At 27.7% G+C, this 13406-nt stretch overlaps 1 long non-coding RNA gene across 1 annotated transcript; it reads right to left on the minus strand.

Annotated features, from left to right (window-relative positions):
* Positions 1-319: 319 nt before the first annotated feature.
* On the minus strand, positions 320-2566 carry LOC129612134 (uncharacterized). Its single transcript, XR_008697208.1, has 4 exons — positions 2319-2566; positions 822-920; positions 618-758; positions 320-557 (listed from the first exon to the last, which is right to left on the minus strand). It is a non-coding gene; the product is annotated as an uncharacterized LOC129612134 (long non-coding RNA).
* Positions 2567-13406: the final 10840 nt, after the last annotated feature.

Raw genomic sequence — 13406 nt, forward strand, 5'->3', positions numbered from 1 at the left:
TATCTTGGCAAAATCTTTTTTACCATAAAAAAAGTGTTCCAATTTTTATGTTTACCATATATATGAACAACAACAATTGAGATTTAGAATAATAAGTATCGTTAATATAATAATCGAATTACTAACTTTACAGTAACAATTTTTCTTATTAAATAAATAACTTTACAATAACGTTTTAATTTGTAAAATTAAATATATATATATATATATATATATATATATATATATATATATATATATATATATATATATATATATATCTAGATATTAAAATTTTGAGTTAACATACTTTTATTTGTCACTATTTGTTTTTGGAAGTAACACTAATAAAAAAACTTACGTTTGCATAATATTATTTAAATACAAATAATCAGATATAATGAATTAAAATTTCATAAAAAAATTTACATAAATTATCACAATACTTTAATTTGCTGAGGCTCATTTATAATTTATTTTGATTTGCTGAGGCTCGTTTCTGTAATTAACAACAGCGTTATTTAAGAAGGTTTCTTCCTAGCATCGTGTAGTAAAAAAATGTTCTTGAAACCTGAAATCTGTAGAGGAAAGTAAATTCAATTATTTTAATGAATATGTTACTATGTTTTATAATTTACAATTCTGAGTTGGATGACGTGAACTACTGTGATTAGCAAATAACTTACAGTAATTTAGTTAATTAACAAAAATTCAATATGATATGATTGTTTAAAACTCTAATAATGTTTGCACATCTTTGTTTACTTCCAGGTACATACCTATTTAACACAAAAAAGAAATTTAATTTTGGCTTTTCTAGAAATTTTCTCTTCTTAACTCACTTTATAAAATTTCCTAAATTTTACATTTTTCAATAGCGTTAAAATTTGAAGGGACACTTTTTTTTATTATTATTGGAAACATAACAAAAAGTCACACAACTGCAAAAATATAATGTAATGTCGTTTATTACGCTTCTAAGTGACAACAAAACGAAAATTTACAATATTCTTTTGCCTTACTTTTACTTTAACAAGTAATGTTATTAAGGTTATAACATTTCATCAAAAGTAATAAATTTGTTATTAGAATAATAAACGTTGTTCTTATTTAAATAACTTGAAATTTATATCTCAACAAAATCGTTATAAAATATAGACAATTGTCTCCACTATCAAAAAATTTTAAAATTTTGTAACAAATAATATTTTAGTAATAATATTTTATTGAAAATAATAAATTTGTTATTCAAATAATAAGTGGTGCTTTTACTTCAATGACTTGAAATGTACGTTGCTCAAAAAATCCAAAAGATCTCTTGTCAATAATTTACATTATTCTTTCACTCTCAAAAAATTCGAAAAATTTATTGCAAAAATTATTAAACGAAAAAATTGATTATATTGATAATTCAACAAATATTTTCCTTTCAATAATAAATTTTAACAATTTTTGTTTTATTTTAAAAGTAACATTTTCAAAAAACATTACAGAGAATGTTATACATTTGACAATGTTTTATATAGTTCTAATAATAACACTTATTATTTCAAAAATTTTGCTGATTATTTTGAAAATTTTGTTTTTTAAAAGTAAGTTTAACAGGGTGATTATAAAAAAGATAATCTTTTGCAGTATAATTTACAACAAATGACATTACTCTCATAATAAATGATATCATTTCAACAAAAATGACTGTTAAGGTTTTTAACAAACTTTTTAACAATCGATTTATTAAAAAATATTGATTTTTTTTTGTGTATATAAACTGTTAATGTTTTATTTCAAAAATCATACGATGTATGAATATACGAGTACATTTATGTACGTATGTATGTATGCATATATAATTCATATATTAAAATAATTCATATATACTTCACAAAGCATAATAACGGCTTATAATTAGAAATATGACAGTAGATGAGAGAGAGTATATTGTGTCTTTAAGATAGAAATATAAAAACAATACAGATTATTATGATGCATATTCTAATCTAATCATTCTAAAATAAAATGGTCTAATTCTATATAAGTAAGTATGTCTTAAAACTAAAATTACTTCCTTGTACTTTCTTTTAATTTAATTTTAAGATCAATTTGCGGATTTTTTATTTTTAAATCAGTAAACTTTCAATTAATATACTTGACAACAAACATTAATTATGTCAATAAAAACAAAATTGAAGCAGCTAAATATTTATACATCTTTAAAGATAGCTAAGTTTTATAATGTAAAAGATTTGAAAAACTTAAGTTTATAATAGGGAATATATCTTTTAAGTTTATAATATGGATTTGTTTTATGTTAATATAACAATATAAACTAAATAAATCACCATTGTATCATTCAACCACTCGAAAATAAAGGAATTTTAAATTATGTATATCACAATTTTAATCATCTCAAAGCTGCCCAATGACACCGGTCTAAGACAACATTGCTTTTAATTAAATATAAATTTTTTAAAATGACTGACAAAGTATTTCGCTCATTTACACTAACTTTGTGTATTGAGATTTTTCCGTACTTCAAAATAAACTTTTGGTTTTTTAAGTTAATGTCTGCAAATTTGAAGATCGAAAACAAAACAACAATAACAAAAATTCTATTTTTTGCGATTTCAAAATTCGATTTCAAAACCAGCAGCACTATATTTTTGTTTTAATAAAACTTCATCAGTTTCACCATTTTGTCACTTTGAAACATACACATAAAAACATCCAATAATATTTTTTTTGTATACATGGAAAATTAATTTCTTTTATTATTTTTAAAGTGAATAAAACTATACCTACACATTGCAACCTTTTGTCGTGAGTATCCTATTAAATATTTTAAAACCCTGCAAAGGAATATTTTGTATAAATACTTAGAACGTATAGAAAAACAACAACCAATGACTTTCAGATTTGTTATAACAGAATATAAACTCCACCTTCAATTCTAGAAAAAAAACAAATAATGAAACGCCTCATTTATTATAGTATAAAAATTTTATAGTGAAAGTATGGTAGCTATATAAAAATTTTAGACTTCTTCAATATTTAACTTATTTTTTACGATAAAGTAAAATATGGTGTTGATACAGTTGGTGAATTTTTAACCACGCGTTTAATAAAATATAAACGAAATTTTGTTAGCAAACAGACTTACTGAAATTTTTGTGTAATAATTTATAAAATGATTTTCGTTTTTTAAGAAGTGAGAAGGTGAGGAGAGTGAAAGCCATTAGTTTTCTTAAACATTAAGATTGCTTTGAATAATAATATAATTTCAAAGATGTTTGAAAACTATAATGTTCAATTTTAAAATCAATCAAATGTATGTATAATATATAAGACTTTTGTGCAATGACTGTTTTTTAGGGTTATTTTTAATTTATTTAAGATTTACAAAGTCTTAAAAAGATATGATATTTAATCATACAAAAGATAATTGTATGTTGTTCACATATTTATACAAAGATATATAAATATATTAATAATATAAAATATATATATATATATATATATATATATATATATATATATATATATTATAAATATATACATTTTTTTAAATATTATATATAATTTATATATAATAAATAATATATTTAATATAAAATATTGACATATACTGTATTTATATAATATATATAAATGTAATGTATATAGTTTATTTACATGTATGTATATATACATTCATATATATTTGCAAATAAATGTACACAAAATATGTGTACATGTTTACCGACATATAATCATATATCTTTGTATAAAAATACCCGAATTATTTATGAACTGCTCACAAAAATAGAGGAAAATAAATTTTATTCAAAATTTACTCACCTACGGCTGCAATAGACGCCCCAAAGGCGTTAAAATTAGAAGAAGATTATTCCGGAGGATGTATGACGGTTTCAATGTATCAAACGGCCGAAAAAATAAAACTCGGCCCATCAGGATGTTTTACAGGGCGATACAGTCCAAATTACAGAGGACCAGATCAAATGCGACGATGTATGGCAAATCCATCGGTATGTTAATTTATTTGTTATAATAGATATTTAGAAATTTATGTTCTTAATATGAATATATTTTTATGAAAAATTTCGTGCATAAGTTGGTATACTACATACATATGTATGTACATGTCATATACTATTGAAGTACATATATCTATTATACGAAATATATCCATTTCGTAGAAATCTTTTGATTTTTCTTGAACCTTACAAAATATCCCACACATTACTATAAATTTTGAGAAATGGATGGTAATTAGATATCTATATGAAAAATGAGATAACAACTGCAAACAAACGTGTGAGGGAAACATGATGAAAGGAAACAAAAAGGAAACGAAAATATTTTTAAATACAAATTGAGTCATCTATGAATTCATATTATATAATACGTATACTACAAACGCATTTATTTTAACTTATAAGAAAAGAAAAGAATAATCATTGTTGAAATTTAAACTTTTATTTTTAGTATTTTGCAGAAGTGCTGATATATCGGGAATTAAAACTTTTAGCGATTTATTTAATAATTTAAAATTCTGTTTTGAAATCAGACAAAAAAATTAAAACATTAAAAAGTTCCAAAACATAAACTTTTTCAAAAATATTTTTGTCCATATTTTAATTTTAGTTAAAATCCAAAAATATGTTTCATGGATAGTATCTGTTTGACTTTTAATGCCACAGTCTAAATCTTTACTACAGACATATTCTTCATAATGTTAAATAAAACAAAAATATGTACATATTTTTAATGTAAAAATCTAGAAAAGTAATCTAGAAAAGCGTCAGAAAGGTACTCACAGCGTATCTTTTCTCTCACAACAATTGCTGCACATGCAACTCAGCATTATCGAACTTAACGCACAATTGTAGTAATATTGTACTATTATTTCACCAAGCTGTTGTTCTATTTATTTTTTATGCTTTTATTGTTATTATTACTACTATTTGATTCAGAAAGTCGCCCAGATTGTTTTAATTTTGGAGATAAAAGAATGAAATAAAATATGCACTATTTCATTTTACTTTTATTTTTTGAACACCACATAAATTCAACATAAAATTCTTAACATTCGCTTGATTATTAAACAACATTTTTTCAATTCAATATAAATAGTACTTATTAACAATTCATATTTGATTCTTTAATTAAATATAAATTGTTAATAATAAAATATAAGATAACCAAAGTATATCTATAATAAGTAGTTCGAATCGTTCCATTCCGTTAGTTTTTATTTGCATTTTGCTTCCAAATTCTTAAAATATTCCATTTTTTTAGAAATAGATGGTAATAAGAGTTGTGTAGGCAAGAAAGAAACCAAATATTGTAAACAAACGAGTGTATCAAAAACATTGAACTGAAATAATATTAAATTGAGTTAGGTAAAAATTTTGTTATTTTTATTTTGATAATAACAACATTTATTTTTTACTTTTCATTTTATTAAAGTTAGGTAAAAAATTCAAATGTATGAAAGCAAAAGATATATGAGTTTGAAATTAAATGTGTGAATGTACACATATGTACCTGGTACAGTATACATAGAAGTTACATAGAAATAAAGTAATTTATAAAGAAAAAAAAGCTATATGCATACTGATTAATACTTTATGAAATGTAATTATTACCGATTCATAAGAAATAGGTTTTAAATTTATTAAGATTGAAATAAAAATAAAAAATTTAAAGATAATTTATTTATTTATTGATAATTATTAATTACAAATGCTTAAATATTTTAAAAATAGTTGTGAAAAAATTAAAATATTTTCAAAAGTACATATTTACCTCTCCACATCTTTTGGCATCAAATGAAATTTTCGTGTCGGCTTTTTTTCATCCCAAACAATTCAAATAATGTTTTCCCATTTTTATAAAAAAAATATTTTTTTCACAACTATTTAAATTTTTTTTTAATATTATGCGTCTTTTCAAAATTTATTTTTATTATTTTTCAAAATTATATATAAATTATAATAATTTTTTTAAATACTTTTTCTCCGCTTCGCTTTTATAATATGAATACACATTTTTTTGCCACCTTGTACTGGAATAAGTTACAAAAATAAAACTCCCGCTTTTAAAATTCTTAATATTTTTTCTTAATTTAGGGAAAAATAAATAACTCCCGCTTTTTAAAATACATTATAAAAAAACAGGTAGACATCTATTGCGTACTCTTTCCCTCTCCCAAAAATTCTTATGTGTATAAAAATGAAAATAAGAAGGTATAGTGCTTGACTCTTTTAGCTAAAGGAATTTTTTGTATACAAATATTGATTAGTGATTGCATTAGGGTGATGTAAACGGAGAGTCGAATTACTTGTTTATAGATATACTTTGTTGATAATATTCTTTACAAAAAAAAGAAAGAAAACATAGTAACGAAAATTCATAACGATCATGTAATTTTGAAATTCTTTTAAAATTTGTTGTTTTTGTTCTCATTTTCATTTGCTATTTTCTTTCTATTCTCATTCTACATCATTTTTTTTTGCTCTTGTTTTTTACTAATGCAATAATACGAGTATACAGAAAAAGTAATACATTATGATAACGTTTTTGTTTGTTTGGTGAGAGGGCGACAACTCAGCAAAAAGAAAATTTTGCATATATGAAACAATTTAAATATAATGTGTACGAATGAGTGTTAGCGCAGCGCAAACTCAGCATAATAAAAATCTTTCTTTGTGGTATAATTATGTGTGTACGTGCGAGTGTTGATAGGGAGCAATCTCAGCAAAATATAAATATTGCTATTTGAGATAATTATATGTGTACGCATGAGTGTTAATCTTATACATATTAGACAATATAAATTATGTGCACATGTGTCTTTTTGAATATCTTAATTTTTTGGGTACCTTGCAATGTACATTATATGAAACGATTTCACTTGTGCATATGTACGATTGAATGGATACAGCTGTTTGAAATAACAACCTTTGTGCATGGACATATACGAAATTATTCTATTATGTGTATAAAAGTAATAATTAATAAATGTATTGGTCATGATTCACATCATTCAAAAAAATGTGTAGTGCCAGCGTATAATAAATAAGAATTAAAGAGTAGCGTAGAGTAACACAATGTTGAATAATTTTAATTCTATGGACATTTTTATTATTATGGTGCGAATAGAAAATATCTGTAGATCAATGCTTAATGTTTTGCGTAACTGACTTTTTTTCATGCAAATTTTTTATATTATTAGGAATAAAATATAATAATATAAAATTTTTTATATTATTAGGAATATAATAATACATTTTATGAAGTTAATTTCACTGTAAATTTTTTTTTTTAAATTCAGGGTTATTTTTAAGTTTTCAGTGGCGCACCTTTTTTTTTATCGCCCATTGTTAATGCATACGAGTACTACATACTACATAGGCCTGTGTAATACTCTTCGATTAGCATGTTATAAAAAAATTTAATAAGTTGTTTTCTTTTGACAAAATCTTGCTTTGTTTGATATTTAACTTATTTAAAAATTTTGAAAAAATTATTTTTGTATTTTATGTCATTTTGTATTCAGGTCATTTTCACTTTTTGATATATTTGTGGATTTTAATTTATTAATTTATAGGTTTAAATTTTTTTTAAATTTTTTGAAGTTTCTTTAAAAATTTCCTTTGATTTGGCAAAAAAATCCCAAAAATAAATCATTCACAATAGGAAACTATGAACAACATGTTATCCTGGGAAACATGTTTTACTTTCACAACTATTGCCATATAAAATTTTTAGTTAAACACTATGTATAACATGTTATTCGATAATTACATGTTTCTTATAAATAACTGAAATTAGATAGTAACTCAAATTGTTGAAATGTAGTATTAATGCCGTATATATCTATCAGGCCACCAAGCTGAAATTATTATCGAAATTTTGAATCGAAAAAAAATTACAAAAACAATTCTTAATACTTTATGTTTTCGAAATATACCGATTCCAATATTTTTTTATTTTTTCTTGTGAAATTTTTGAGTATTCTTTGTATAGATTATAATTTGTAAATTTCAAGGGAGCCGAGTGGGGCAGGAGTAACACCTCGAGCCACCGCAGCCATTCTTGAACTATAAGGTCGGAGATATCCCTAAGCAAATCGGACAGCCGTTTCTGAACGCTTAGGAACCCATATCCAAGACAATTGCGACATCGAACAGCCCCTGCCGAATAGTCGCAACAATTCTGCGGCGAACCTTCTGAAGCACGCAGAAAGATACACCTTCGCGGGCAGGAAAGCCTAGCCCCCTTCGCGGAAGAAGGCAGACTCAAAAAGGCCGGCATCCACATGAGCGTGACTCTGTCACCGATGCCAATTTCACAGATGCAGCAAGGCATCCCCAGACCAGCTCGGATGTAGAATGTATTCCGGCTTGCAACACCATGCAGTACGGGTCAAGGGTCACATATATACGCGTGTCCTGCCAGACACCGTATACACTCGAATCCACACCCGACCCCGTTTTGGGCCCTTCTGTATACCACACTGAATTAATTCCAATCTGTGGATTGTTGCACCCGATAAATTTCTTCAGCCAGGCTCCTGGAGACCATGATACGTATCAAACCTAATCTGGTCGTACGTGGATGTCTCATTTGAGACATGCCATCCACCAATTCTACTGCCGACAAACTCAGTGCAAAGGGTGATGTCAAGAACCTCTTCCCTAATTGCATTTATGAATACCGACTTATTGCCTTCATTCATTATCGTTAATTTATTGCTGTATATATATTCAAGTAGGCACTCACCTCTTTCATTTTTATCACTGCTTCCTATTATAAGCTGGCAGTTTCTCTTTTCACAAAAGTCCATTAGGTCTCTCAGTTGTTCGTCTGGGGTGGCACAGTCTCCCGGGAGGTAGGATGAGCATACAATAAACTCTGTTCAACACCCGGGAGACTTCACCTTTACCAATGCAGCTACCTGATATTTGGAGCAGTAATCTGGAATTAGAAGATATTTTAGTCTTTTACTAAACAAGATGTAGGCCCTAGGCCTGCCCCAATTGTATCATCATACAATAGCTCACCTGTTAGGCCCCTAACCTGATCCTCCACTATGTAAGGCTCTTGGATAAGGGCGATATCGAGGTGATCCTTCATAAATATATAAGCCAGAACATCAGTAGATGAACTAGCAAGCTGTAGATTTATTTGAATGCACTTAACAGCCATATAATTTTTCCCGGCTATGGGCTTTGGCCAATGGCTTTACATTGGTCTTCCTTCCCTCTGCCGCTTTTTTACGTATCTTGGTGGGCGTCTGCCCCGTCACCTCTTTTGCCTTCCTAGTTCTGGGATTTTCAATGGGTTCAAGCCCTTTTGGTTCATCCGGGAAGTACCAAGAAACTTTCATAAGCGATATTACCTCACTGCACAATGTTCCCCCCCGAGTGGGGTAATCTCATCCTTTAACGGCTCTCACTTTTTTTATGCGAAAAATAGGATTTTTTGTAAAAACTTAGAATTTTTACAATCTGATTTTAAAACTTAATTGAAGTATGAATATATTTACTACTCAATAACCTCTAAAAAGTAAAAAAGTATTTTTTTCTGTTATACTTTCTAACATTTCGGCCCAGTCTGTACAACTTGCATTTAATTAAAACTTTTAAGACAAAAATTTTAAAGATTTTCTTATACCCGAGTTAGTTTACCTACATTTTTATTCCAAAATCAGCAAACACATTTTGAATAAAAATTCGTTTTTAACATGTTGTATTGGTTTGTATATCAGTATGCTCGTAAATTTCTCTCCTTTATAAATATTCAAATTATCTACTACCGTTTTGGTTCGTTTTATATAAGCGTTTCAAAATTACAGATTTAAAACTGTTTATTAAGCTACTTCGTTTAGCTTAAGTAAAATTCGTTCCATTTTTTTGGCTTTAATTTTGTTTTCCACGTACCTCTTCTCCATTTTTCTTTGGTAGGGGTCGCTGAATTGGCATTTCCTAGTAATCCCAGATGTCTAGATGTCTTTTTTAAATAACGATAATCATAGTTAAAATGCCCAGATTCCTTCTTGTTTGGCTGCTTCAATAATGCGCTCTTATTTTCCCGTTTTATCTTTTGTTTTTTTTTTTTTGTTGTTAATACGTTTAGTCGAATCCATTTTTGATAAATTGAAAGCCTGAGTCACCACCTTTTGTTTCGTGAAATGGTTCTTCTCTTTATGGAATGGTTTGCTTCCTTTAATTCTTGAATGCAATTTTGTCCATTTTCCTTTGGTTAATTTGTGCATATGACTGTTATCTTTTTCCATTTTCGTATTTACTATTCGCCATCGTAAAATTTTGTTTCGGAGGAAAGCAACTCTTTCAAAATTTTTAAGAGTTTGTTTGCTGAAAAACAGAAATTTAATATCGAAAGAAATCATAACTTCATCTGGTCCTATATTTGGATTTTGTATTCTCTCTTAAAATTCTCTTAATTTGTTTTCCTCTCTTTTTTCATTAGCTCTTGAATAATGCAGGTGATTAGCTCACTAGACGATTTTCTTAGCATGGTTCACTGATATTATATCGCTGCATAGCTCTCCTACTTTCTGAATTTTTGGTACCCAGTACAGTTTTGATATAAACACGTTCGGTTTTTATCCAATACCTTCATTGCCAAAGTGTTCGTTACATATTTATTTCATTCGACATATTTTCATTGTAATTGTCCTGATTTATGGTGAACACTGTAGAATTTCTTTGCCTACTTATATAGTACACTTGTTCCCCGGTCAAACATTTATGTGTTCAGGTTTGGTTTTACTTTCGAAAATTCAGTTTTATCTCTATCTTCTTTCATCATTTGGTACATATCCTTGCATATATTGTCTTTGGATTTAACGTTAATAGTGTTTTCATAATTTAATACAAACTCTTGTTGAATATATCCAATTTGTCAAATGACTTGTTTACGATTGTATCATTTACGAATTAGTGCTTACGAATTTCTAAATTTTTGCTACGAATTTCCTTATCTTACTGCTTGTGAGCCCTTAAGCAGTTTCGGCGTTTATAGTATGTTCTCATTTTTGGACTTTGCTCTTCAAATAGCCTATAAAAACCAATATGACGGCAAACTCTTTTGTAACTCATTGAATTTCATTTGCTTCATCCTTCCTACCCGATATCATCGAAACGTTAAAACTTTAATAACTTTTGGGAGATCTAGTGAGCTGGGAGAACACTCGTTGGAAAGGTGACAGCATCAATCCTACTCGGTACTTGTGGGTAGGCATGAGAGTAGCCTCCCTTTTTCCCTTCGCTGAATAAAGTAAATAAATACAGTTACGGATTTATTCTCCTAAGAAAGGTCATCTCTAAGTCTGCATGAAAGCTAGTTTAAATAGTAACATTATTTTGTTTTTAATACAGGTGCTGAGAACCATCTTAAGGCAAAGATGGACGGACTAAAACTATCATCAGATCTACTAAACGTGAAGGATTTTCACATAACTTTTAAAACACACCTGGATGGTCATAAAATCTTAAGACTAGTCAAACCGCCTAGCCTTAAGATTTTAACCGATTAGTTAAAATCTTAAGATTTGCTCTATTGTGTTTTTGTGGCTATATTCCGTTAAGGAGGACATGGGAACGGTGTCTCAGCACTTTACGCTTAATTGAGAGGTCTCGTTCGCTTCAATCTCTTTATCCTTATCCTCATGCTATTCCAAACGAGTCCTAAATTTTTTGAGTTCTACAACTCAGTTATCATATTAAATAATAATTAGCTTTGTCTCGTGAACGTATTATTTTTCACGAAAAATTATTATGCAAAAATTAAAAACTTTAAGTTATAATATACTCAGTTATTTTCAAATCAATTATTTTTTTTTTAAAACTAATTTTGAGGCTTACCATTTTTCAACAAATAGCTAAATGACATTTGTTAAGTTATAGCACTTGTGTGGGGTTGTATAAAAAATTTTTTTATGGGGTTTGTTTCCTTTTTTTTAAAGTTGGGTAGCATTCCCTTATTTATAAAAAAGCAGAATTAAAATTCGCCGCAAAAAATTAAAATTTAATTGTTTTTTTTTAATTTTTGTATTGTGAAGGGGCTAATATTAGTCGCAACTTTAATGAAATCTAAACATATTAAATTATATTTCAAAATCGAATGTTTCAATTCTAAATTATCTATTTGTTAAAATATAAAAAAACGTCACCAGCTGCATAAAAGGCATTATATGCAGTTCAAAAAGCCGTAGCTCGACAATAGAAAAATATATTACCAGAATCAGCAAGTTGTTCTAACGTTCAATGTAAGAACGATGCTACTTATATTCCAGCGAAAAAAGAAATGATACTTCTATATATGTTAATAGAAGTATCATTTCTTTTTTCGCTGGAATATAAGTAGCATAAGATGAATCTATTCTAAAAAAGTTAAATAGAAAAGATATAACAAAAATAAAAATCGATTAAGATTGTTCGGATCAACAAATTCCCAAATAAATATACTATTGTCACCCTCTTTTTTACCCGTAAAAAAGGATCAAACTTTGATAGACGACAAAAAAATTGTCTTCTTCAATTTTACTACTGGAACTTCACCAAACAGTAGCTTGTCGTAATTAATTAGAACGATGGGATAAATGAAATTGAATATACTTTCTTACCTTATTCTAACAGAGAACCTTTTATTTATTTGTCGATATTTTAAAATAATTCTTCGAAGTACCAAGAAACTCTTTTCGTCACATCACGTCACGTTTAAATTTTTAAGTTGACATTTGTAGGAACCATCATTTCAAGACTTTTAATGAATTATTATTCTATTTCTTTCAATTTGTTTTTTGCAAAAAATTTTTTAGAATAGCTGAAAGCAAATATAATTTGACATCTCGCCACGTTATTTAAGCACTCTGGCGATCATTTGGCGATCTTTTTCGCCTCTAAGAAGTTTATTTGTAGAACAAGTTCCAAAAAAATTCAAAAATTTTAATCTTTCTCTAAAATTTTTTGTTTTTGTTGAAAATCTTAAATTTAATTTTTTTTTTCTACTATGTGAAAAAATCTCGAAAGACGAAGAAGGACGGCTCTATCTGCCTTTATCCTCCGACAGGGGGGGAGCATGACTCCTACCCTAAAAAATCACCTAAATTCTGAACGGATAAAACTGGTCCTATAGACCAACTATTACCTCCGCGCTAACTTGGTTTTTTCGTGCAGGAATTAAATACCTTCCATAAGGAAATTGGTATTTCGTGTTAAATCGAATGGTCTTGTTCGTATAAGTCTTTTTGTCATAACGCCATTTTCTAGCAGCCGAGCTGCTTCCATATTTACATGCTGTTCTAGACGAGCCCTATGCTTTGTAGCACAACTCCTAATTTCATCCACAACCAAAGGAATTTCTATGTCCCTGTGGATATCACTGTTACGTATATACCA

The sequence above is a fragment of the Condylostylus longicornis genome, unplaced genomic scaffold (assembly GCF_029603195.1).
Source record: "Condylostylus longicornis isolate FDR11 unplaced genomic scaffold, ASM2960319v2 ptg000056l, whole genome shotgun sequence".
NCBI lineage: Eukaryota > Metazoa > Arthropoda > Insecta > Diptera > Dolichopodidae > Condylostylus > Condylostylus longicornis.